Genomic DNA, 27,691 nt, shown 5'->3' with positions numbered 1-27,691 from the left:
CATAGCACGTAAAGAGTCCTCATACCACTTCTGCCGCAGTGGTACAGGCTTTTGTGCGGTGCGCAACTGGCTGGTAGGTGACTGCTTCAAACAGATCCAGCTGAGCGGCTTGAGATACTCACGTTGGTGTTTGCGAGAACCCGTAAGGCTCATGCAATGCGTCACGGTGAGAATTCGACTATTTCATACAATGAATTTGAACTAACTTCTTGTCCGCGTACCACGGGGGGCAGGCTGCTCACAACCCGGTACGTAGGTCGCCATGGTAATCAGGTTGTGATGACGTCAGACGCTCACGTGACCTTTCGAGGCCAATCATTATTTTGCCACCTGACACGATGGGCCAGTTAAATGGGGTGAGCAGGAATGGATGACAACACAACAACAGGTGAGCTCTCCTGACCAATCAAGGTATGTCGTGACCTAAGCCGTAACTATTTTGTGAGACGACAAATCAAATGCTATCTTATTAAAAGTTCCTAACGTTAAGTGATTGCTAAATCTACCCGATTTTAAAAGCTTCTCAGGACACCTCTTAGTTCCGCAAGGTTGCTGAAGCTCTGGGCACGTCTAAGAGTTATTCAAGCACTTTACTGAGGAACAGATTGATGACGCTGATGACGCACTGAGACTTGATGTGCAAGTGGTTAACCATGGTAGCACATACAAACAATAAAGAAATTACAGCCATTTAAAAGGCTACCAAACGGTCTAAACTGGATGATGATCACGTGTGGTGGTGTGCGCTCAAATCTGGTATGCGTTCCTCTGAGGGAAATAGTTTTCTAGTCTTGCATAGTAGAAGACACTTCAGAAGGACGTGCAGCACACAAAACGGAAGCACCAAACTTTGAAACCCGTAGTTCTAGCACGCAGAGTGGGAAGTGCATGCGCGTGTGTGTATTACGTGCGACCAATTCTCAGTCTTCGGGTAATCAGTTGCTTGATGTCAGGGTTTCGTTTAAAAGTCTGTATCAAGCTGTGATCGCTTCCACTTATACCCTTGCATTCCTAGTTTTCTATATCAGTGCTTTCAAGTTCTCAAACGAACCATCTTCAGTATCTACCGTGTCTCAGAGAGCAGCTAATAATGCGTCCTTGTTCGTTGCGCCACTTTTCATAAAGAAGTTGTTTGCGTTTGTGTGCCACTGATATCTGCCCGCTGTACATGCGATCAGTGGTTGCGCCAGAAACGTAATCTTACATTCTTTTGTTATCAGTGCTTGTGGCACCACCACAATATTTTGTTACGCTTTTTGCGCCCCATGGAATCGTGGTGAGAAGCTATCAGTGTTACTGTTTTTGTGAACAAACAGGCTTGTTGCAGTGATCGCATTAGTGACAAATACATTCGACAAAAGAGGGGCGTTGCGGTTGATGCGGTATCAAGGATGGTTTAAGGGAGTGAACGGGTGGATGCGTACGTACGCTCGCTTCTGCAAGGGAAAGAGTTTAAATGTGCAGTCCTTCAATTTTTTTTCGCGCCCTTTTCCTCGCGCCTCGGGAAGAGTGAACTTGGCGCGTGAACCCGCGCAGGCCATATGCAGCGTCGATCTATTCTTCAGCCAGCGCGAATGCAAGCGAATGGAGAGAACTACGTTCGACAGCTTTAAAGTCGCTGGTTACTGGGCGGGTGCTTCCGCCGATACGGCTGCCCGCTGAAGCTTCCGTTCTGACTGGCTGGGCACGCTTCATATGTTGACAACTAATCTACGCGTGCGTTTTGCACCTTACAGCAGCGCATATGCACTTCTTCGTGACGGTGTAATTGTCTCTTATTGGAGTCTTCCTTTTTCTTGTTCCCCCAGCGTGACAACACATTTCAGGTTAAGCAAACAAGGGAAGGAGCACCTTTTGGTGACGGAACTGGCATTTACTGCGGAGGCGATTGGCGGCTGTGTCACGTTTTAAACTGCGAAATGTTCATCTCGTCTCAGCGCTTTGTTTGTGTTTTTTTTCTTATGTGATGCACGCAGCATTTGTGGAATATGGCCTTGCTACCCAAATGTCGACAAGCGACATTTGTCTTTCCGGAGCAGAGATATGGAACTACGCGAGCACCTATCTGGTCCCCACCCGTGTCAATCATGGCGAAGGTCATGCGTACTGTCACGGCGTGATCGCAGCGTCGAGATTGAGAGACTTCTGGCTTCTCCATTCTCATGCCAAGAACAATCATCCTGGATACCACGGGACCACCTACCGCTGATCCAGGCCATCGTGTTGTATCATGTGAGCGCCTGCTTACCCGCGACCGCGCTTTTAATCGCACGACCGCGGGATACTGAAGAAATGTGAAGGAAACATTGCGTATCGCCGCGCCACTTCGCCCGTGGTCGATGGCAGTGTTTACACCCAATGCCTGACGCGGGCGTTTCGGCATGCAGTCAGCCTTCCCTTTGATCGGACGCAGTTAGCCTTCCTGATAGCAGTGATAACATAACACTCGTTGTTTTTAATTTGAGGGGTGTGTTAGGGCATAAGGCTACCATTCGTTATGCGAGGTGTAACTGTGGTAGAGACGTGTGCATCCGCTGTACAGCCCAGAGTGGAACATACCAGCTGCAGGCATTCAGTACCACAGCGCATCCGCAGAGAACTCGGAGGTTCCTGCGCACGCGCAGGTGCTTTGTACCGTGCCGGGTCGTTTGCTTGCTGCAAACCTGCAGCGCCGCTAACGGTTGTCCGAGTGCACAAAAAGGAGCTGCCGTGTCGTACTGAGTTTAAAGGGGGAAATGGAGCACAATGCCACGAGGTTTTGGATTCTGTATACGGTGCGATAGGAGGTCTCTTTGTGACCCCAGCGACATCTCTTCAGCAGCGGGAGACACTTTCATGGCTGGAAAATACCGACGTAACTTTTTTGACCCCCTCTGCACCGGTTCAAACTCACGAGTGTGGTGACTACATCGAATCGTCTACAGGCTTTGCTTAGGTTTATATTAGACTTTTGGGTTTTGTTGTCGCCTTCCTTGCGTGAAAAAAGTGCACTGGCGCTGCTACTGCAAACCCTATCTTGATATCTTTGTATATCCCTTCATTTTCATTTCCATCGAAAAGAAGAAAAGAGGGCTCTAATGGGTTTTACCCCACAAGGCAGGTTATGGTTCCTGGCGGATATATTTTCCATTGAGGACGCGTGATGTGACTAAAGGCCCTTTTTCAAGCATTTCACCCCAGGAGTGCCGAAGCACGAGGCCGGGGTAAATTCTGAACCCATTAGAAAACCATTGGAACGGTGTAATATACAACAGTCTCGGAAGGGGACTGCAGCTTACAATTCGTAGCGAGGTGCTGGAAGCGCTAAGGGAATATGGTACTTAGGACAGCTAGTGGCCGCAGATGCGCATCACGATATTGAAATAACTGAAATAATAAGAGTGGGTCCAAGCACATTTCGCAGTTTCTCTAAAAGCAGGAATAAAAGCTAAGAATATTCATTCAAGAGAAATCTATATAACAGCTGTATCTTACCGGTAGTCCACTCTGGGGAAAAAACCTCGGGGCTAACTAAAAGGATTCAGCTTTCAAAAGTGTGGAAAGGAAAATGATAGGTGTAACCTTAAGAGACAGGAAGGGGACGGAGTGGGACTGGGAACAAGCGCATGTTATGGGTATCCGAGTCGAAATCCAGAGGAAGAGATGCGCTTGGCCAGGGCATGTAATGCGAATGCAAGATATCCGGTTTCCAGGTGGCCGTGGGCAAACGTGCGCTTGCGTCACGGTGACGCTCAGAAGACGTCTCCCGCAAAGGCTGTCAACGCCTTCGTGAGACCAAAAAGAGAAAGAAGTCTTACAGATAATCCCTTTCGTTTATTTTCTGCAGAAAAAAAGGAATGCCTTAGAGCAGTGTCTCGCGGTTCCTGCAGTGCCAGCATAAAAGGTGTGCAAAATAAAAAAAAACTGCGATTACTGTGCGCAGTGTTCCGATAACAGGAGAGAAGTTAGTTTAGAGATTTCGCAGGCAGCAAGCAGTACCCCTCTTTGCTGACCGGAGGTCGTCACTGCGTCTGGCTGTTTCAGTACACGGCAGCCTGCGTCCACTAGTCGTGTAGCGAAAGAATGCACTCCAAATTATCCTCTCCCGTCCTCTTTCCCCTCGAGCTAAGTGTAAAGCGCCGGGCTGGACGAATAATCTGGCCGGCGATGGTTTGCCATCGGCGATCGGTGGCTGCAGCCGCCGCCATTTGTCGCTGGTGTAAGGTACGCAGCTGGGTAATTCACATCTTTATTTAAATATATATCTCGCAAATACAAAGTGCAAAACGAGTGCACGAAGTATTTTTGTATTTTTTGAGGACCACTTCGCGAATGGTGCATATTCACATTGCCTCGTCTGATGCCCAAGATGCCAGTTTTTTTTTGTCTTGTTCTGTTTCTTGGCAAAGGGCAAAAGCGTCTCCAAGCCTTTTGCAGCTGCCGGCAGCGCAGCTTCCAGCGCCCTCACTTCTGCTGCCGCCCACGGTCGCAACCCAACTGACCACCGCATCCGGCGTTTCGGCCAAGCAGCTGTTGTCGAAAGGGACGTAGTTTAAAAAAAATAACTGAAATTTGGCACATATGCGCAGGTGGCCAGATCAGATTAAGAATTTTGTAGGAATAGGGTGCATAAGGTTAATGGAGGAATATGGGGGAGTCCTCTGTGCTGCAAGTGGATGCACTTGGGTTGAAAATGGCGACAAAGCCACTCAATGTCTGGGGCGAATTAGGAGGCTGCAAAGGGACCCAGATCCTAAGCACTGCAATGACACCAGAGAACGACAACACAAGACAACGACTGCGAGGAAATTAAGGAACAAAGCATATGGTGTACTAACTACCTAATTGTCCGAATGAGAGGCTGGATTATGATGGGTTGTTATCGCGCACTTCACGCTGTTGTTCTGCGTACCAAACCTCGACGTATGCGATACCAGCTGATCAAATCTAAAGAAGGAGACGAAGACGGAGAGCCGATGGGAGTGGTCACCACCGTACCTTGGCCAAGCCTCCAGCGTGGGTATGTAACCTGTGTTTACTGAGGGGAAGAAGAAGATGTATATGTGGACGCGCTTCCCATGGGCTCTGCCAAAAGGCAAATTTCCTGCGAATGATCCCTCCAATCTAGGAAATCGTAATTCGAAGAGCTTTGCAAAATCATCCGGTATCCATCGACCCCTTTCTCAAGACTGTGAGCATTTTTCCGACCTTTCTAGGGAATTGTGAGGCTTCGAGGCGGTGGCCGCCACGCTAGGTGGGGCGAGGCCTAGTGCAGCCTACCAAGTCAGCATGATGCCTAACGGCAAACATCTCGAATTAAAAACAAAAAAGGATACATCAAACCAAAACGAGGTGGTTCTCAGTGGTCTATGCTTAACAACCACTGACCCAGCTAACTCTACGAATTCCAAGGAAATGCATTTAGACGCCCAAATCCAAAATCATCCAGGTGTGGACGAAGGCCGTGCCTGATCGCCTGACGACCTTCACTGCAACTGGCATGTAAACATATCCAAGAAGAATCGTAAACGATTAGCAAAGTGCGAGCAAGTCGTGAACGCAGGAAAGACTTGTGCTCCCCCAACGCACCTACTTCAGACCGCCGTAAAACTGCAAAAGGCGTCAGTATCGCTAGCCAAGCAGGCAGTGCGTCACACGACTCAGAAGAAGAGGAAGCTACCACCGCTTACTACAACTGACTACAATATAAGTGTAAGACCCAAGAAGGGCATGGACGTCAAGAAATTCGTGCCAGCCTAGTTTTCTAGAGCCATCGTGGCAGCCTGCAACAATTACTTACCATCGTGCGACCGCATTATTGTGCGACCACACACCGTATCAAAAATTCAGGGCGCACTTTGTTGACCTAAAGTGCGTTGAGGCGAAAGCATTAAGCGCGGTGTTCCTGCTTGTGTCACTGATGCGTTGTTAAGATGTTAAGCTTCGCCTCTAGGAGCGAAACGTGACAGCGTCTTGCAACGCTGCCAGGGAGTCCACAGAACGCCATCGCCCGTTCGGTTCTACGCCTTGCTCGTCGGTAAGTAGGTTTTTGAGGAAAGGAAATATATCTGTCTCGCATACCTCGGTGGACACCTGAAACTCCCCATAACGGGAAGGGAGGAAGGTGGGAGTGAACGAAGACACCGTAGTCGCTAGACGCGTCTTTGTTCATTTCGAACCATCGAGCTGGCATGGCGTAGTGGCTAGCATGCTCGTCTCGCACTTCGGAGACCGGGGTTCGATTGCCGAAGTCGACGAATTTTCTACTCGGTTTTATTTATTTATACGGCTGACTAGAAAGGTTAATTAGGATAATTGGCTAATTAAGCAATGAACAAAACTCATTCCCAACTAATTGGAGCATCACTATACGATCCCTTTAATTGGTTGCATGGTTACTAGCCAAAGTACAATTGGCTCCGTTTGAAATTCGCGCACTGTGACGTCACGACCGTTTCGACCAACTGAAAAGCTTGACAGTTCTGTCGACAACTCCTGCTTACAACGATGAGGCATTAAAGGCTTCCGCCTTAAAAATCATCATAATCAGCGCTCCCTGTGAAGAGACCACGGATGCCGTACTGCATATCACGAGTCTGTGCTTGGAGGGCAAAACTAACGCAGTAAACGCCTATCTGGCGGCGCCTGAGGATGCCGTCAGAGGAGTTATTCATGGAATGGACCCAAACACTCCATGAGAATGATTCTTAGCCAACCTTTGACTGCGCACCCGGCGAGGTAGAGATCGTTCAAGCACGCATGTTTGGAGGGCCTCGCACAGCAGTGCTAACCTTCCTGAGCCCCATCCTTCCCCGTTACGTCATCTACTACGGAGGATAGACGGCGTGCTGCCCATGTAGACCGACACAGCAGACCTGCAAAGTATGTCTCAACGCAGGGATCAACGTGTCCCGCGACTGCGGACTTCAGGACCCGGAGGAAAACCACGCCTGCGAAGCTGAGTGATTGGCCTGCCAAGAAAACCATGCAACGGGAGACACAGACTGCGAGCAGCGCCTCAAGACAGCTAGTCACTGGACCCAGGCACAACAACACCGCCGTCCAAAATGACAAGAAACAACAACAAAAGCCTTCAAGCCAACACGTCAGCAGGAAAGATCAGCAGTTCAACCTGATGGAGTACCGCTGGTTAGCTTCGGAGGAACAGGAGCGGCAGCCGACAGGGACGCCCGGGCCACAGTTTCGCCCTAGTCGTAAGCAGGATTACTTAGGGGCTCCCTTATCAAGCGATCAGAATCCTTGATAAAAGGGCCACTGATACCATCATAACACTGCCCATAACACTGCCTAAACATCCAATGAACGACAACAATGGAGAGTATTTGGGAACTCGGAGTACACAGCACCTGTGACGACCTCAGGGAAGCGGTTCTACAGGGTAGAAAAAAACGCTTAACCACGAGACAAGAAGGTAGGGATATCCTGACGACACCGGGACTATGGCAGGCACTACGAACTAGCGGGATCAAGTCCTAAATTCTGACACCTTAAAGAGAAAAGATCTATGTAAACCCGATAACAAGGCGCATGCATCCCTAACGCCAGAAGGATAGAAGGAGCGCCAGAGACAAAAAGCTGGCAAAAAAAATTGGTACGTCTTACACGTCAGCACTGCAATACACGTCAGCACTGCAAACTGGTACTCCAAACTTCGGTACTGCAAACATCGGCCCTGCAAACTTCGGCCCTGCACATGTCGGCCCTGCACATGTCGGCACTGCAAATATCAGCACTACTGAATTCAGGAGGCCTGCTGAAGAGGAACCCACTTCTCTTGGCGACAACGACGGCACTGAGCTAGAAGACCCATCAAGCAGAGCCTGTTCTAAGGCGTCAACAGTCTGCCTCCGTGTGTCAGCATTCGTACTCAGTTGGGAATAATACGCTGCAGGTGAAGAAAATCAGTCGGCTCTCTGCATTGTGGAAAAGAGAGACCTGTCCTCTAAATCTGACGCTCTCCACTCAGAAGATGCGGTGACGACACCAGCAGAAGAAACACACTGAAAAATCTGCACAAATCAACGTGTCTTTCGGCTTTGTTCCAAATTCCGACAGACCTCTTGTTGAAGTTTGGGGAGGTCCTTTAACGACAATTGATGCGTTTGTAATATACGATGGGTTATTTGTAATGTATTTTAAACATAAATTGTATTCATGAATGCTCGAAAAGTATGTAGGAGATAGGTTCTTGAAATTTCTCCCTCGGTATTCGAAATTTATTCGTAAAGTTTCTGATATTTCACCCACACCATGTTTTGCACACGTTTAAAATGCGTGAATAAAGGTATTTATTTATTTTATTTTACTTTATTCAATACTGCCAGCCTCCATTTGTGGCCAAGGCAGGAGCGGTACAAGAATACATCGTACATCGCGACAAACAAAGCAAGTAAAAATGCGAAAAAAGAAGCAAAAGCTAACACACAGGGTTTTATAGAAAGACAAAGAGCAAGGTTAAATGCACTCGGTTACCTAAAGATACAAAAGAAAGCAAACAATAGAGCATGAATGAATACACTGCGCTTAAAATGACGATATGACAGCAGATAAAAAAGATTTCTGATCTGTCAAACGGACCACGTCACACGGAAGCCCGTTCCATTCCAATATCGTTCTTGGAAAAAAAAGAAAACTGATACGCTTTCGTTCGGCACCGTGGCACCATGATTGTCAAATTGTGTTTATTGCGCGTTGGTCGTGAAGTGTTGTATGCCATGTAGGTCTCAAAATGAATATTTGTTAAGTTATTAACAATCCCATGCAAGATTTTTAGACGGTGCAACTTGCGACGAGATTGAAGTGTCTGCTGTTCAGATTGCCTCAATAGATTAGTAACCGAAACGTGCCTTCCATATGCGTTGTAGATAAATCTAAGCGCCTTCCTTTGAACGCCTTCAATGCGCTGTACATCTACTTGGGTGTGCGGATCCCAAACCACATCTGCGTATTTCAGTAATGGCCGTACGAGTGCAGTGTAAGCTGCTAATTTAGTTTTAGATGTGTAGTGCCTTAGACGATTTCTTAACAGCCAAAGCCTGTTGGACGCCTTTCAGACTATATGCCCGATGGGCGAACTCCAACTCAAGTTACTATTGAATACAACCCCCAAGTATTTGTATTCGTTTACGGGGAAGACAGCTGCACCGTTTATTGTGTATGTGTAATTAAGAGCGCACTTTTTACGCGTAAATGTCATTTTCGAGCACTTAGACGTGTTTAGTGACATTTGCCAGACTAGGCACCACCTTGAGACCTCTGAAAGGTAGTCATTCAGCACATGGTGATCCTCCGCATTTTGAATAGGCAGATATACAACGCAGTCGTCAGCGAAAAAACGGCACCGTACAGGGGAGTCGAAGTTTAAGTCGTTTAAGTAAATAAGGAACAATAGTGGACCGAGAACGGAGCCCTGGGGTACTCCTGAGAGAACTGGAGCTGGCATAGAATTGGAACCTGAGATCTGGACGTACTGGTGCCGTTCAGAGAGGTAGGAATCGAGCCATTGAACAAGACGCTAATTTTGTAATAGATGTTTGAGTTTTATTATTAGATTACGGTGCGAAACGCGGTCAAAGGCCTTCGCAAAGTCGAGAAATATTGCATCTACTTGCCCACCCTGATTAATGCATGCCAAAAGTTCATTGGTTGTGTGAATTAGTTGTGTTACGGTGGACAGGCCACGCCGAAACCCATGCTGGTTACTAGAAACGAAGTTACTGCTTTCTAGAAAAGAAATCAAGTGCTTGAAAATGAAATGCTCCATAACCTTACCCGAGGTACACAGGAGTGAAACTGGCCTGTAGTTGTTTGCACAAAGTTTGTCACCCGATTTTTGGATAGGGATGACCTTTGCTGTCTTCCAGTCAGCCGGAACTTCTGAATTTAAAAGACTTTCATTGTAAATGATGACAAGATATTTCGCGCACCATTCTGCGTAGCGGGAGAGAAACGCATTTGGAATGCCATCGAGCCCAGGAGACTCCTTTTTGTCTAAACTGAGTAGAGCTGAAAAAACTCCTTCGACAGATATTTGTAGGTCTGGTAAGATAAGGCACGTGGATTGAAATTCAGGCTCCTGCCTACTGTCAGTAGAAAACACTGAAGAAAAGTAATTATTGAAAGCTGATGCAATGTCGTAAGGATCCTTACTTTCTCTGTTATTCAAACGAATTTTACTAACTGTGTCCTTCTTCTTTCTTAAGTGTATCCAAAATTTGTGTGGGTCTGCGGTGAGAAAGTTATGCATTTTGTGGGTTTCTACGTGGACAAAGGCCACCACCCACCGCGGGTTCGAGCTTCGCGCGAGCCAAGGGCCCCGATCAGCCGTCACCACACACACACTGGGACACCGATGCGGTGCACTCAACCTCCGCTGGGAGGAGAGCGATTCGCCGCAAAGAAATAGGCCTCCAATCTCACAAAGGAGACGTTTACTCACGTCGTCCTCCAGCTGATACACGGGCCGCACAAAACTCACACCGCGACACACGGCTCCTTAACGAGCCAACCACCCACAGTCGGGCCGGAAATGAGAAAAGGAGCGCTGTACAAACGACACCCAATCTATTGCTTCTAGAAGATAAGAGCAAGCACGAGCGGGCTGAAGTTTGCCTATGTACAAGTCTGGTAAAAAAAAAAAAAACTGAACGCCAATGCTGACGCATGTTGCCTATGTACAATCTCGGTACGTTAGAACGAAAACAGACGTACAAGCAGGAAACGAAAGTGGCTAGAAACTGACGTAAGCAAACAAATAAATAAACTGATAAACACACAAGGCTGGAACTGAGCATGCTGCAAAAACAACAACAAAAAAATTATCACACCGTGCTTCGCCTGGATAGGGCCTGACGAGAAAGCTCGCCAGCTAGCTGAGGCTGCGTGCCTTCGGTTGCGGAAAAGTCCGCCGTCCGGCATAAATCACACCGGTGACCGTCGCCTCAGATTGTACCGGTGCTCCGTACGCTTGCGTTCCGCAGCACCAGTTGTGCCTTTGCGCTTGCCTTTGATACCAATGGGTACCGGCGCAAGCTCGTCAAACCGTGACGCGTAGGCCTTCAGGTCTGCGATGTGGGCACGGCTGGTTTTCCCCTGTTAAGAGTGGACAACGTGGTCCTGAGAGCCGGGTGTGACTCATCGCAAAGCATTGGATTCGCATTGCATTCGATTCGATTCTCTTCTGTAAATATGTAGAATAAACCCTTCTGCACAGTTTCCTCAATAACGCAGTCCGACATCGTCATTCGGAGCCGGTACCTGCGGGGCTAAACGAGTTAGTCATCTCCAGGACCCCTCCGTCTTCAACTCTGGTTCCAGCGGTGGGATAGAAGCCCCATCTTTAACACTGGTTCCAGCAGAGGGTGTGTGGCCCGTTCTCAACACGGTTGGCAGCAGCTGGGATGGACCGTGCGACATCGTACTTTCTCCACGGGTGAGCGTTTTGGCTTTTGCTAAGGGATTCGCCAGGCTTTAAGATTCAGAGAATAATCTTGACTGGGAATCAGGGCTTTGTCGTTTGAGAGGGGTTATTCTCAAGGCATTGTTGTGTTAGCAGAGCCAAAGCGGAGAAAGCGTTGTCATGGACCTAATGAGGTTGTACAAGTCGGACTTGCTGTTGATATGCGAGGAACTGTCGGTTGAAGTGCCTAGCAAACTAACCAAAATTGAATTGGGCGAATTCATTCTTAAACAAGTCAAGCATAACGATCAGTTGCTGGTAGATACGTGGAATTTGGTACAAGGGGAAAAAGCCCGCAAAGTAAAAGCCGACCAGGAGGCTAAAGAGAAAGCCAACCAGGAGGCTAAAGAGAAAACCGACCAGGAGGCTAAAGAGAAAGCCGATCGGGAGAAAAAAGCACGTAAGGAGCAAGCTGATCGAGAGTGGGAAAAAGAGAAGGAACGGCAACGGCAACAGTGGAAGGTTGAAATTGAAACAACGAAACTAAAGATATTAGAAGTTCAAAACGAAATACGAAGAAAGGGCGGTAGTGTGAGAGCCGGAAGTCCTGAAAGAGCAAGCGATGCTTATGAAATAGGTCTGCAGATAAGACCCGAAAAGTCTGTGACCGTAGCCGCGTTGGTAAATCGCGACACCACGAGGGAAGTGGCAGAGAACGCGTTCAACCGGTGCGGTAGTCCAAGGAATGCCGCAGAATCCGAGACCGTGTCCAGTGTAGTTGGACGTAATGCTAAGAGAGAGCATTCCGAGATAGCGTCTCAACGACACGAGTGCGAGGAGTCTCCTCCAGGTGAGGCAGGAGTGGCAACGGACAACTTTGTCGGGACAGTTGCGAGCGCGACCCTTTCAGTAGAGTCGATACAGGCGTCAAACCGGCAGGACCGCGAAAAGGGAGATTTTCCTATCGAGAAAGGTTTCGAAGTAGGAACAACGGAAACCCCCTTTGAGAGTAACAACCGCGGTAAGAGCGAGTTGGGATGTCACAGTGGCTTCAGTGACAAAGGCTCCGGAGAGGCTACCTTGGCAGTGCTGGCGCAAGCAGAAGGCGAGGCTGCCGAGCAAAAGGACAGCCAGGCGGGCTCAGTTGTAGCTGAGCACTGCAGTAGAGAAAATGGCGCGCAGAGCGACAGCCAAGCAGCGGGCTCAGTTGTAGCTGAGCACTGCAGTACAGAGAATGGCGCGCAGAGCGACAGCCAGGCGGGCTCAGTTGTAGCTGGGCACTGCAATGTAGAGAATGGCGCGCAGAGCGACAGCCAGGCGGGCTCAGTTGTGGCTGAGCACTGCAATGCAGAGAATAGAGCGCAAAGCGACAGGCACGCGGTAGAGGACAACTCCCTAAGGAATGAGCCAGGGATCTCAGGGGCAGTTTCATGTCCGTCTGTCAGCTGCGTGGAGCTGGCACTCTGCTGCGAAGGCACAGAGGCCAGTTTGGAATTTCATGAAAATTTCCGAGGTGCGACGGAAAGACTAGAGATAGCTAGTTGTCATCAGGAGACGCACGCGACACAGTCTAGGCGCAGAAAAAGAACAAGGGCAAGAACCAAGAGAAAACGAATCAAATTCAAAGCCCTAGATTCGGTTGCGCGCACAGGTGCGAAAGAAAGAAATGCGGTGGAAGGAAAGGCGAAGCCTTCCCGCGTTGCGCCTCATAGACTTGCAACTGCAGTTAATGATCTGGCGACATGTGCAGCTCGTTCGAGGGTTGACTGCAGCAATGGAAAAGGAAGTGTGCGTTTTCCGACCAGAACAGGCGCGAAGTGCTTCAAGGGGCATAGGCCTGTAAGAAAGCCTAGACGGGACAAAAAGCCAGTTAGGAAAAAGGCGAAGCGGCCCAAGAGATCAGAAACCGCAAGGTTGCGCGGTACTCAGCGCATGCGAACCCAGGCGTCGAACAACCGAGACGACACATGCAGGCGTGCTCGGCGGGCGCACTTGAAAAGGAATCATCCTTCACTTTTGGCCCCGCATTCTAGGAAGCGCGCATGGCGAATGAGTAGCCGAGCTTCCTGCTTGGGGCGAGAGAAAGAGGCACCTTCTCGCGCTGGTCACTGCTCGTTGTCCAGAGCCAGAGTCGGTTATCAACATTGTAGGGGCGACCAAGGTTTTCGGAGAGCCTCGAGGGGGCGCGGAAACGACAGGGAGAGTCGGGGATCGTTTTTTTCTGCAGCCTTTTGTCACGAGTTGACCGCAGTACAATCAGTCAAAGCGCGACCGCGGCGGGCGCGTCTGAAAGACTAATCCTTTCAACTCGGCGGCGGGGAGTCAGCTTTCCCCCCCGCGTGGCGATTCGAAGTAGCTGTTTCTTTTTTTTATTCCTCTTTTTTTTTGTGTGTGTGTTTATGAAATCAGGCAGGGAAAGGCTACTTTTGAGTTAAAACGAGTTGATCGGAGGTTACTGTTTTTTTTCCTTACCTTAGACAAGGGCTATGGCGTCACTGAGTTAGAAAGGCTATGGTGTCACTGAGTTAGAAATCACAGGTGTCGATTTCCCATGCTACCAAGAGATAAGGGCACTCACAGGAGTGCAGCTCGAGTAGAACTACTCTTAACGTCGCGTAGACGGAGCGTAGATCCCTTGATTGACTGACACCTTACGAAAGGGAGCCTCACTGACATACACTGAAATGACCGAAGAGAAAACTCGTCTGAAGGAAGCGCTCGTGTCCCAACCTTTGCTTCAGGCCACTTATTTCAGTAAAGAAGTTCAGTGTTACGCCAGTGATAGAGGACTGGGTGCTATTTTAAGTCAAGTTGGCGACGGCCACGAAGAGCACCATGTTCAGTACGTCAGCCGCAGGCTGACCTGTAGAGAAGAAGCGTTCAGCGCTTCAGACAAAGAGCGCGCGTTTGGTTTAGACGGCACAGATGTTGTCGGGTTACCAGAGCTACTTGAACGGCGCAAAGTTCATGTTTGAGACTGATCATCGTCTCACACATGCTCATGACAGTTTTGTCCCCCCAAAAATGGTCGCTTGCTTAGACGGAGTCCTGCTCTCTAAAAACAGAATTTCTCGATGCGTTTCAGGAACGGAAAACCGCACGGAAATGCTGATGGATTCAGCCGATTGTTGTAGACAGGAGTACTTGGTAGGACCACCTACTGTGTGTGGGTTTTTGTTTTTAACCTTGGTACAAGCAGTCCGTCTTTGGCGATTTCAAAGGGGATATTTTGCGCTTTCTCGGCACCAAAATTGCGCCAAAATTCTGTCATGTTTTAGTAAACATTTGTTGTCATTGTGGGAAGCCTGGTGGGTCTTTGGCAAATTCCGAACGCTTGCCTGTGGGTCAGTGCCCTGTCTCGTGGAACAGCCCACTGATGCCATTCTTTGTTGAATGTTCGAGCTTGGATGCCATTTCTGGAAACCAGCCCTTCCACCCGACTCCGACCTCATCTCTTCCTGCCCAGCGGTCGTGAACGCTGGCCATTCGAGATTTTTCGGGCCGCGGACGAGCTGTTAAGAGTGGACAACGTGGTCCTGAGAGCCGGGTGTGACTCATCGCAAAGCATTGGATTCGCATTGCATTCGATTCGATTCTCTTCTGTAAATATTGTTGCGGGAAAGAATATATTTACAGATATTTACAAATAGACAAGAACAGCTGCGAGCGGCAGCGAGAACACAGTCCGAACTTCGTTGTCGTCTTCTACTCTTCCCACTCGTGCCATCACTCTTTGTCGTCGTCGTCTACCCGCATCAGGACCCCCGGCTGCTGAAACGCCGTCTCGGCGTTAGGGCGGCGACGTATGAGCGTCGTGGTAAGGTTTAAGGCGACAGACGTGGACGATGTCGGTGGTGGCGCCAGATGACGAGGGCGAGGTTTCAAGGGGAGCAATTTCATAGTTCACGTCGGTAACACGGCGCACGACACGGTAAGGGCCACGGTAGTGCGAAAGGAGCTTCTCGGAGAGACCGACGCTGCGAGAGGGCGTCCAGAGAAGGACGAGTGATCCTGGGGTATATTCGACGGCCTGGTGACGGCGGTCGTAGGCTGACTTCTGGGAAACTTGAGAGGCTTGGAGCCTACTACGTGCTATTTGGCGCGCCTGCGTGGCCTGGGAGATGGCGTCCCGAGCGTAAGCAGTGGTGGGGTGCGAGAGGTACTGGGATCGATACCCCGCACCTCCACCAAATATGTTGCGGGAAAGAATATATTTACAGATATTTACAAATAGACAAGAACAGCTGCGAGCGGCAGCGAGAACACAGTCCGAACTTCGTTGTCGTCTTCTACTCTTCCCACTCGTGCCATCACTCTTTGTCGTCGTCGTCTACCCGCATCAATATGTAGAATAAACCCTTCTGTACAGTTTCCTCGATAGCGCAGTCCGACATCGTCATTCGGAGCCGGTACCTGTGAGGCTAAACGAGTTAGTCATCCCCGGGACCCCTCCGTCTTCAACTCTGGTTCCAGCGGTGGGATAGAAGCCCCATCTTTAACACTGGTTCCAGGGGTGGCCTGTGTGGCCCCCCCGTTCTTAACACCCCGTAAGGGGATCCTCCAGCAGGTACGCGAGTGGCGACCAGACTCTGACCACTCGGTACGGACCAAGCCACTTAGGAGCGAGCGAGGCTGAGAACCCCTTGCTCGCATCGCTAAGAACGTGGTTGCGCTTCAGGACAAGACCACCCACCTGAAAAGTCAGGCGGCGGTGCTTGCGGTCATATTGAGCCTTCTGTTGGGCTCTGACTGCCGCCAAACTCTGCCTTGCTCTGTTGAGAGCCCGACCAAGCCGGTCCCGAAGCGTCGACGCATAAGCAGAGCAGTCTGCCCGCGTCTGCTCATCCCCGAGCTGGCTCTGCACAACGTTTGACATCGGATTCGCCAGCTCCCTCCCGAAATTGAGGAAGGCGGGAGAGAAACCAGTTGAGCGATTCTCAGCTGTTCGGATGGCGAACGCAAACTCGCTCAAATTGTCTGCCCAATCCTTTTGACACTCGGCAAAGGCCGCAAGCATTGGCTTGAGCGTTCGGTTGATTCGCTCGGTCAAATTGGACTGGGGGTGGTAGGGTGAAGTGGTGTTGTGCTCGATTCCGAGGGAACGGCACGTGTTACCGAACACCCGAGCGGTGAAATAGGACGCATTGTCCGTGATCAGTCTTTCCGGAAAGCCGAACCGACAGAACACTTCCTGGAGTTTATCCAGCACCGCTCGTGCTGACACTTTCCGAAGGGGGTACAACTCAACCCATTTGGAAAAGTGGTCAGCGACTACCATCAGGTAAATGAACCCCTGCTTGCTCCTGGGGAAAGGCCCCATCAAATCGCAGGTGGCCATCTGCCACGGACGCACACTGTCAATCGGTTTCATCATTCCAGGCGGCTTGCCGCCCCGTGACTTCACCGCTTGACAGACATGGCAGGAACGGCAATAGCGGAAAATGTCACGCTTCATGCCGGGCCACGTCACCGATTGACTCAGTTTTGCAAAAACTTTGGAGCCACTCAGATGACCGGCCAGTGGTTCGTCATGAGAGAATCTCAACAGTGCACCCCTCAGACTTTTGGGGATAACCACCTTGAACGGGTCGATGAACTCGTCATCGGTGGCTATGTATTTCAGCACGAACCCGTCATTGTCCAGCAAATATGAATCCCCGGGGTTCGCCGCGACACACGCTGGCTTCTGCCCCCCTGCGCCCGATACAATACAAGTAGCGTCACGGCGCTCCGTCTCCCTGAGACCGTCGCTCACCTCGCGACAAAAGGGGTCATTTTGCTGGGCTTTCAGTAGCTCTTTACGGCTGAAAACGATTCCAGTCATCCCGGAGGGGTGCCTGGTCTCGTCCCCACTCAGTTTTGCAGCCAAAATTGCCGTTCGCGTCGGCAACTCCGAGGCGCTCACGAAGAGCTTTGCCTCTCGTCCGCTTTGCGAAGCGCTGCTTGCCTGGTTAGCGGAATGGGTTAACCCGTTTGCGGGCTCCCCCTCCTTGCCGCCCGGCGGCTCGTCCGCTGTTTCGCCCCCTCCGCCTACAGGCGTCAAGGCGCCGCTGGCGAGTGGGGCACGGGATAGCGCGTCAGCTACCACGTTTGTGCTCCCCTTTCGATACTGCACGGAAAAGTCGTAATGCTGTATCAGGAGAGCCCAGCGCGCCAGCCGACCCGCAGGCTCGCGGAGCCGCATCAGCCAGCTGAGCGCACTGTGGTCTGTCTGCACCACGAATTGCGTTCCATCAAGGTAGACGTCAAATTTGCGCAGTGCAAACACGATGGCGAGGCACTCCTTCTCAGTCACGGAATAATTCCTCTCCGAGGCCAGCAAGGAGCGGCTGGCAAAGGCCAGCGGTTGCAGCACGCCATCGAATTCCTGTAGGAGAAGTGCTCCTAAACCCAGATCGCTCGCGTCAGTCTGGACTACGAACTGTCTGGTCAGGTCGGGTAGCCTGAGCTGCGCTGTCTCGGCAATGGCACTAGACAGGAGGCGAAAGGATCGCTCTTGCTCGGGCCCCCATCGCCACGCTGCAGTCTCTCCCAAGAGCTTGGTCAAGGGTGCCTGCACGCGGGCACAGGACGATAAAAGTTGGCCATTCCCACACAACGGCGCAGGCCGCGTACGTCCTCGGGCGCGGGAAATTCGAGTATGGCTCGAAGTTTCTCCGCATCTGGCTCAATGGAGCCCCGGCCTCAGCGACTGCGCCCCTGCCTCAGTGGAGGCTTGGGCGGGTTGCACGAACGAGGGAGGCAAGGCTCCTAGTTCGATGAGCGGCGCGGTTTCCGCAGGGAGCCGGGCCAGCGCCTCGCCGTTTCCAGAGCAGAATTGACTGCTCGCGGGGCACGGCTGCTGCTGTTCGTAACTGCCGGTTGCGGCAGCGTGACACGAACTGCTTTCGCACTGGGCGGAAAGCGTGCACAGCTGAGGCATGTGACCAGCGGATGCACCGCAGGGTGCTTCCGATACAGCTCCAATGGGAGCTGCGTGGTCGACATTTTGGGTTGTGTCGCCGTAAACCCCAATGGGGGCCGCGGCCAACCACGGTGTCTAGCTATTCGAAGGAACAGCAGCCAGCGGATAAAACGACGCTACAACTCCGTAGGGAGCCGACATGTAGCTGCCGAGTGCCCCGCTGGGGGTGTTAGACATGGTGCGCAAGCGTGATCGTCAAGGCGACCTGCTCGGCTAATGTGCCATCAAAGGCGTAAGCGCCAATGACTTAGCACGTTGGCCGCCAGTTGTGGGTTTCTACGTGGACAAAGGCCACCACCCACCGCGGGTTCGAGCTTCGCGCGAGCCAAGGGCCCCGATCAGCCGTCACCACACACACACTGGGACACCGATGCGGTGCACTCAACCTCCGCTGGGAGGAGAGCGATTCGCCGCAAAGAAATAGGCCTCCAATCTCACAAAGGAGACGTTTATTCACGTCGTCCTTCAGCAGTACACACACACTCAATCGTCACCCCGTCCCGGGGGCGCGCGAGGAGCAAGGCTCCGCTGCGCGCACGAAGCGACTCGAGCAATGCGCGACGCTAGCACGCCGCTGCAGGAGAATGTCCCCGCGGCAGTGCTGTGATCTCTCTCTCGTGTCGACCGTTGGGCCAGTTGCGAGAGAGAGTGGGCATTCAACGCAAGGTACGCCTGTCAGAGGTCGCTGGACCCCGCTGGACAGGCTCGAGCCGCTGCAGGTCAGAGGACACGTGCGGGCGAGCTCGAGTAAGCACTGGTCCGAACGGCAAAGGCCGGCACGGACAAACAGTAACGTACGCACCTTACGCTGTCTCGGAGGGATCTCTCCCTCTGGGCCCCGCTCGGACGGTCGCGCAGTGCGCGGCCGCCCAAAGCGGGTCCCGGATTCCCGCCAAAAGGCGCCAATGGCAAAGGCCCTTGGGGAGCCGGGGCGGAGCTGTGGCTAAATGACAGTCATTAGTCACCCAGCCGCCTCTCCACCGCCTGAGGCGGGAGCAAGGGAAAGAGGAGAAACAACGCAGGAAGCCGGCACAGCCGCGCAAAGGCAACGGCGGAAAGCCAGGATTCCCACAATTTTAACGTTAAAAAAGTGTTCTTAGACTGTTTAATTTTCATGCGCAACTCTGTGCGAAGTGACTGTAGGGAAATGTGCCCTGTTTTAAATCGCTTGGATCCTAGATGCTTGATACGACGCTTGAGCTGGAGCAGTTCGCGAGTAATCCAGGGACTACTGCGATTCATTTTTCTAAGTTTAGTCGGCACGTATCTTGTGATACACTTGTGTACAATAGACTTGAAGTGCACCCATAGGTCATTAACTTTCATGAGACCAGCCGCTTGTTTCTCAACGAATTCATCGTAGTCTCGTTCCAATAAATCTAAGATACTTTCGTCTAGGGCATTGTTGAAGTCAAGAAATGGTTTTCTTAACTCAGGAACAGGCAGTCGCATCATGTTATTTTTGAAGAGTACAGCTTTGTGATCAGAAATGCCTGGTATGATTTCAACGGAGAAGCCAAGTTTTTCAATAGTATCGGTAACAAACACAAGGTCTAGAAGGGAGCTTGAACCTGATGCAGTACGTGTCGGCCCCTGCACGACCTGCTTTAAATTAAATGCAAAGGCGATATCAAGCAAAAGATCAGAATGTTGACATGAAGCTACAGTACGCAGAAGTTCCCAGTTGATTTTTGGTAAATTAAAGTCACCACACATCATTACATAAGCATATTTTTTACCATGTTCTAACAAAAATTCGTGCAGTTGTTCTAGAACCGAGGCGTCTGCATCCGGGGGTCTATACACAGAACCAATAAAAATGTTCAAATTGTTAAACCGAAGCAATATACAAACCATTTCGATGCCTGTATTATGAGGAATAACTGTGTAATCTAGTCCCTTTTTTATAGCTATGGCTACGCCCTCTCCCCTTCTGCTACGGTCGTGCCGTACTATCTCATGAGTGTTGGGTATTACTTCTGAATCAGGAATAGCTTCGTTCAACCAAGTCTCGGTTATGATTGTGATGTCTGCGTCGTGTGTGATAAGAAGACGTTCTAAGTCATCGCATTTATTCCATATGCTTCTGGCATTAATGTTAAAAAAAGAAAAAGAGCCCGCAGTGGGGCGGACTTTGAGGCATTGGCTGGGTAACTTCACAGTCTGCGCATGTCTGTGATATTTGCGAGCGTCCGAACAGACTGGTCAGGGATCATTTACGGGCACTCTTTCCTCGAGAGTTTCATCCCATCGGAACAGTTTTCCGTTGATCTTTATCTTGTCAAAAAAGAGCCCGACCTTCGCACCATTTGCTTTTTGCTGTTGGGCGCTGTCCCAAAGCTTCTTACGTATCGACTGAACCCGTGGCGAAAAGTCTTCTGAGATGACGTATTTCGTGTCTTTTAGCTTGCTGCAATTTTGAAGGATCCTTCCCTTGTTCCTTCCGTTCAACAGTTTAAAGATTAGTGGGCGGCATTTCTTTTCAGCAGGTCTTCCAAGTCTGTGAATTCGCTCGATAGCTACATTAGACACCTTCAGTATGTCGTTGAGAATTTTTTCAGACACAATTGCCTCTAGGTCCTGGTGCTGCTCTTCATTATTTTCAGGCACACCGTAGACAATTAGATTATTTCTCCTGCTTCTGTTTTCTAAGTCGTCAACCTTACGAAGCAAAGTGTCCACAGTTTTTTGCATTTCGTCGACTCTCTGTGAATAAGATGTAACAGATGTAAGATGTAACAGATGTAAGATGTCCCTCAGTAGAAGTCAATCCGTCCAGTTTTCCTTCGATAGCAGCTATCCTGTTATTTGTTTCTCCAAGTTGTTGATGTACTGACTGCATGGTTTGCTTTAGGACATTCAGTTCAGCCAGAATTTGTGTAAACATAGTTTCAGTGCCAGGTCTAGGATTAAGTTCGACGTCACCACAAGAACAAAGCAAGTCCACGAAACAATGGTAAATCGCCAAAAGCACTACGCTCAGGGGCCGTGGGCACGGCAGAAGCAAAAGAAAGGCATCATCGCTATGGTAAACGTGGACAGGACGCTTGTCCCTCACCTGGATAAGAAACAAGAAGGGGCTTGTAAGACGCATATTCCTTGAGCTTCCGCCGCGCCCACTGACAAGGCTGCACCGCAGGTCCGTCTTTATACGCGTTGGAGCTGGTGACGTAGATGATGGTGGCTGGTGATAATCGCGTGTGGTAGATTCCAGGCGGGCAGGTCCGGATTTTCAGTTCCGCAAGTGTTTTCCGCTGACTGGTTGGTCAAGAAAACGTGATGCTCGGTCGCTTCGACAGCAAAACCGAAGCATATTTCGCCTGGTGAAAGCTTCACAGCGATGAAGTGCACGGCCTGGATAAGAAACAAGAAGGGGCTTGTAAGACGCATATTCCTTGAGCTTCCGCCGCGCCCACTGTGTTGTTTTAATGTGTTGGCAGCACAGAAAAGTGTACTTTCGTAAAAATGAAATTAGTTCGTCGAGATTATTCTTCAGTACTAACAAATAAGCAGTCCTCGTTAAAATTGTAGCAGGAATCTTCATGCTGCCGTGGAACAATCTGGAGCTCGAAATCGGTTTTCCGGGGAACAATCAAAACACATTTTCTCCGGACTCTTCGTGTTTAGGAAACTGGCAGGAAGATAACCAAAACTTATTGCATTACGTGTGGAGAGTGGGATAACATTAGACCGAGAAGCGCGGGTTGGGAATCTGCGGACCCGGACAATCCAGGCAAAAGGACTCCGACTCGCAGGACCGTATTTTTTCAACAGACGCCTAAGTAAATTTTGGTTGACAGTTCGGCTCCTGACGGACGCCTGACGTAAGTTCCGCTGAGCAGTTCGCTTCTAGACCATCCCACTTTCGAACACGACTAGTTCCGCTCTAGAGCAGCAATTTCGAGGCCCATAGTCCTTGCGTCAGGAACGCCTCACCGGACAAGGTTATGTGTCGTCTCTCGGAAAGTATTTGTATGCCAAGCCAGCTGCTACACGTGTCGGAATGCATCCAGTTTACTGACATAACTTTCAGTCGCCATTCGTGGTGTGGCGACATCTCTCCCGGCTAAGTGACGTCCCGCGACATCGCTACCTTATCGATCTCTTGATTTATGACAATGCCTCGTTTTCTTTGAAACCTGACTCCTAATGGTTATCACAATAATGAGTCATGACTACACTGTTGGGTCGGCCAGGCAGTGATAGTTTCCGTCGTTGGACAACCGAATTACGTCTAATGCAGTAAAAGGAACTTTCGGGCTGTTATAAGCCGTATAGAATATAGTAAATTTGCAATATGTCAGAAAAATACTAAGCGAGCAAAAGTTGCAGTTCTGACATTTTCTGCGACAGTAAAGTTTTATTCAATACAGAAAAAGCATTCATTTTGGTCTTACCTAATGGGACAAAATCACAGAAAATCAATATTCAATTAATAGAATAGGTCCGAAATGGATTTTTAACACAGACTTCATTCCTTAAGAGTCCTCGTCGCCGCAGGGAAGGCGGCACCTGGTGCTGCTGAAGTTTTTCTTCCTGTGGCTCCGATCAGCGCCTTGGATCGCTCACCATCGCCGGGTGATGCCAGAAGGATGCAGGAGACGCCTGCGAAGCCATCTCCTACGACTACAAACTTGGAAGACTCACCTCCAAAACGCACAGAACCTGAAGCAAAGCGCGATTAAAGCGGCGCGGAAAAAGGTGTAAGAAAACATTAGCGTTCAACTGAACAACTCTAGTGGCATAGAATTGTGATCTTTTCCTACAACCTCAGGGAAAGGCGGAAGGCTGCTTCCAGTGAGGAGGAACACGGTTTCGAAACAGTGGCAGCATGTGCATCACGTAGGAAAAATGCCGGTGTCCCACCATCTCACAGATCGCCAGCTACTCTGACCAGGGCTGCGCACAGCAGGGAGTCGAAATGGAGGCCCACAAGTCAAACATCACCAGCGCCCAGGACAAGGGCTACCAATGAGAAACAAGTGTCAGCACACAGCCGCACTAAGAGGAAGCCATAGGAGGTCTCTGCTAGAACCACATGGGCAGCTAGAGAGAGCGAAGATAAACCCAGCACCAAGCGTGCAACCCGAAGTCCAAAGCTCATCTCGGAGGTGCCCAGCTCTAGAGGATGAAGCAACGTGAAGGCCACTTTAGCTTCTGAACTCAGCGCAGGCGCAGCCCTCGCTGACAATCAAAGACGCCCAGTCTGGGAAGGGCAGGGGTAGCTAGTCTGCAGCGGCCAGGACCAAACGAGAGCCACAAACAGGCCTTGGAAGGAGCCTGCACAAGACTTGAGGGGGCAGTACAGAGCAGGCAGAACCAGGCACAAGGCGGCATTGACGCACAGTCTTCGAGAGCCGACTGCTTACACACTGAGCTCTGAAAGGGAACCACGTCTGCCCAGTGTTGCCAAGGGCAACACTCTGAGCCGTTCGAAGACTTACGAGAGCCAGGCGGCGTTCTTCCGCAAGCGTAGGTAAGGTGCTACCAGTTTGAAGGCCCTTTAAACGGACACTGAGGAGAGATAGAAGTTGGCTTGTATCGATAGAAGACTACCACCTCCTCATTACAAAAAACCAACCTTAGTGAAAACAAAGCTCATGTAAGGTAGAAAGGAGTACGAACAAAAAAAAAACAGGTATTGTTGCCCCGGGTCAATCTCGCAAGAACATGTATGATGATAAAATAGGAGAAAAGACGCCAGGAATCTGTGACGCTGAAAAACCATACAGAGGCTTTACAAAACTGCTTCGGAGTCCAGGCTGCCTGTAATTCCAAGTTTAAAAAGGTCATCGTCGCCAAACACTCTCTGAGCCGACAGCAGTACGAGTTACGCGGTTCAATGTTAAAGTAAGTTTGACTTTGAAACCGCAAGTGGGCTTTTATCACGCACAGAAAGCAGAAAAAAAGACAACCTGAATGTTGGAAGGCAAAGAAAACCGATACAAGCCGGCGCCACAGGCGGCCAGGTGAGTTTAGGCACATTTTGGGGCTTTGCGGCTATGAGTTTTGTGTGCCCGCGTGGTTTCGTTTTTCACGTGCCTCGATTTACAAGCGCGGGACCCCCGAGGAACTCAAAGTACTGTGCATGTGCTAGTTAACTTTCGAAGGACCATGTTAAGGCTGGTCAGATGATCGACGCGGTCGATGAATGATGATGATGGCACGATAGTGAATGATAGTATAAGGCAGTTGCAAGTATTGAGAGCACCTTGAGTCTCCCTACGCTAGCCTGGCAAAAGGTTGCGGGTTTGGGCAGTCAACTTCGAACTTCTTAACAAAAATGGATTATTAGGGACGGAAGACAACATAAAAGGCAGTTAAGAAAAGGCGATTTGAACGCTGGCGAAACAGATACTCGAAACACTCCTTCCACTCGGTCCTTTGCGGCTTCATTTACCAGCTTCGGTAGCTGCGCGGAGCTGTACATACTATTTGTGCTCCCGTACAATTTAATCCATTCGTATTGCACATTGGAAGCTATAACCATGCAAGTAGGCTGGGCCTGAGGCTCACCAGAGCCCGGCTTAGTTGACCCCGTACGTCCGGAAATGCGCAGGGGGGCGGTTTCGAGGAGAGTAGGCTTTACTTTCAAGCCACTAGCTCTAATTGCGAGCGCCCTTAACTATTCGTTCGTATTTCGTGACAAAAAGGTCTCGGCCCTTTGCGACCATGGGAGACCTCCTTGACGCCTCCTTCTGTACCGTGTAATGGCTCCCTTCAAGGAATCACAATCCATTTGGCCCCAATGCCTCGAACGGACTCCGATGTGCCCGATGCGCCTACCTTGTCCCCAACCCTCGCGACTACCCGCGCTGCGGTTGCAATATTTATTTTTAGACGGCGGTCCACGGCGGAAGGGGGAAGCGGCCCGCCGGTGCCTAACCTAACCGATCGCCTCGAACGAAGCTGCTGCATCGGCAACAATTTGTTCGCTTGTACCGCACTTTACCCTGCGCGAGAGCAGTGCTCGCTACTTCGTGCCTCCCTGCGCGCCGCGCTCACAGCCAGAGTATGCGGACGTACTGCGTCGTCGGTCCCCTTTTGATCGACAGTTCAGCGTCGTACTGGCAACGCAGATGGAGGCTGCTGCGATTATCAACCACGTGGGCTGCTGTGCTTGCGGATGTGATGGTTATGGCGAGCTGCTTGAGGCAGCAAGGCTAAGTCTAGTGAACCATGTCAGTAACATCCCCCGAAGGGCCCAGCCAACTCTGCCCACGCTTTCTACATAGGCCTTAGCTCAGTGCTGGTAAGTACAGTTCAACAGGATAGTTAAGCGGGCGAGTTGGTGATACATTATGCAAAAAAACAGCGCGAACAAACGGGGACGAGACGAAGAATACACAGGAACAAGCGCTTGTTCCTGTGTATTCTTCGTCTCGTCCCCGTTTGTTCGCGCTGTTTTTTTGCATAAGTACAGTTCACTCCATTACTCAGCTTTCTCAGGACTTCAGTGGCCTCTTAGAACATAACCGGTCTACCAGTACTAATCTTGTCTGCTTAACCGGAAACAGTCAAAGAAAGTAATGCCACCCGTATCCCATACTATTCCATTAGAGTTAGCAGTACGTAATGCGGAATTTGTTTTTGTTTAGTTGCCTAAGAGCGGAAAAAAAATGGCTGTGGCTTACCTTGGTTAAGCCCGGTACTTGCGAAAGCAATATCCGTAGCTATGCCATGGTTCAGCTGGTAGTGTAGCTGATGGTGGTTGTGGTTAGACTTCTGGTGATGCATCGGTTATACAATCCAATCCAATCCAATCCAATCCAATCCAATCCAATATGCTAATATGGTAGCCAGCGGCCTCGCTACGCGACGGGCTGAAGTGCAACTAGTATTGCTTTCGCAATAAAAGTTTTGCGTGCTTTTACCCTGGTTCTTTTTCACATGAGGAAGTGGAGGCCATTGTAACAGCACCAGTGCTTCCAAAAAAACATTCAGCGGCTGTCACCACATGTAAAGGCATACGGCCTCGAGCCGTTTCACATCCTGTTGAATGTGTTCGCCCCCAAATCAACCGTATCTACATACAAAGGCATGAGGGCTCTGTAAGTCTACATACGGATACATACAGAATATCAATTATCATGTCTTAATAGTGCAACACATAAAGCATAAAGAAATTTTTTTGCAACGCGGTGCAACATCCAGGTTGTTTCATGCAACATTGTTTTAGGCGGATGGACTACTATGCATTTCGAAAATTCAAATGGTGCTAAGGGTCAAAAACCTTGCGGACCTTGTCAACCCCATTATTAAAGATGAAAATGCGATAGTAGTTAGGTTCGCTACTGTCTTCTACACAATAAGCGTCTAATGTTCTTGCGATTTTTCTGGGAAAACTCCAAACTTATATGGTACGCATTAGTCAACACCTAAAATGTTTGAGTACTTTTCACACGATTATCATATCGAATTATACAACTCCGAGCACCTAATCCACCCTAATCCGCTATTAAACAGATTGAAAGTGCAACTGTAATGTTTCTTCTACGTCTTTTGATTTTACAGAAACTTTAATGGTCCGTTCTACTTACTTTCGTGGTCCTTTGTGCCGAATTTTTCGGCGGAGAGAGCTATTTTACAAATTTCCCGCTGACCTTGCGTGTGTGACGTCACTGGATGCACGCCCGTCGATCTTCTTTATCCGTTTGCTGGACAGAATATCCAGATGCTTTTTAAGGCGGAAGCCTTTAATGCTTCTTCGTTGTAAGCAGGAGCTGTCGACAGAAATGTCACGCTTTTCAATTGGTCCAAACGGTCGGGATGTCGCAGTGCGCGAAATTGAAAAGGGGCCAATTGTACTTTGGCTAGTGACCATGCCACCAATTAAAGGGTTCGTATAGTGATGCTCCAAATTAGTGGGACTGGGCTGAGTTAATTTGTTAATTAACCGATTAGCCAGACCATATGAATAAAAGAAACGAGTAGGAAATTGGTCGAGTTGGGGAATCGAACCAGGGTCTCCGGATTGCGAGTGAAGAACGCTAACCACTCCGTCATGCCAGCTCGATGGTTTGAAATGAACGAAGGCGCGTCTAGCGAATACGGTGTCTTCTTTCACTTCCATCTTCCTCCTTTCCCGTTGCGGCGAGGTTCAGGTGTCCACCGAGATATGCGAGACGGATACATTTCCTTTCCACAAAAACCAATTTACCGACGAGATAGCCGTAGAGCCGAACGGGCGATGGCGTTCTCCGGACTCCCTGACCGCGTTGCAAGACGCTGTCCCATTCCACTCTTAAACAACACTGCGCTTAAATCTTTCGCCTCATCGCACTTTAGGTCAGCAAAGTGCCCTCCTGAATTTTTTCGTCATTGCAGTC

At 50.0% G+C, this 27,691-nt stretch overlaps 1 pseudogene; it reads right to left on the bottom strand.

Moving 5' to 3' along the window:
• Window positions 1–20,460: 20,460 nt before the first annotated feature.
• LOC149357202 (uncharacterized) lies at window positions 20,461–21,752 on the bottom strand (annotated as a pseudogene).
• Between the last annotated feature and the right edge of the window lie 5,939 nt (window positions 21,753–27,691).

Source organism: Amblyomma mixtum, chromosome 3, assembly GCF_055824585.1.
Source record: "Amblyomma mixtum isolate Tamu chromosome 3, ASM5582458v1, whole genome shotgun sequence".
In the NCBI taxonomy this organism is placed as follows: Eukaryota; Metazoa; Arthropoda; class Arachnida; order Ixodida; family Ixodidae; genus Amblyomma; species Amblyomma mixtum.
The sequence above is the reverse complement of the archived record's forward strand: the minus strand, read 5'-3'. Positions and strand labels throughout refer to the sequence as shown.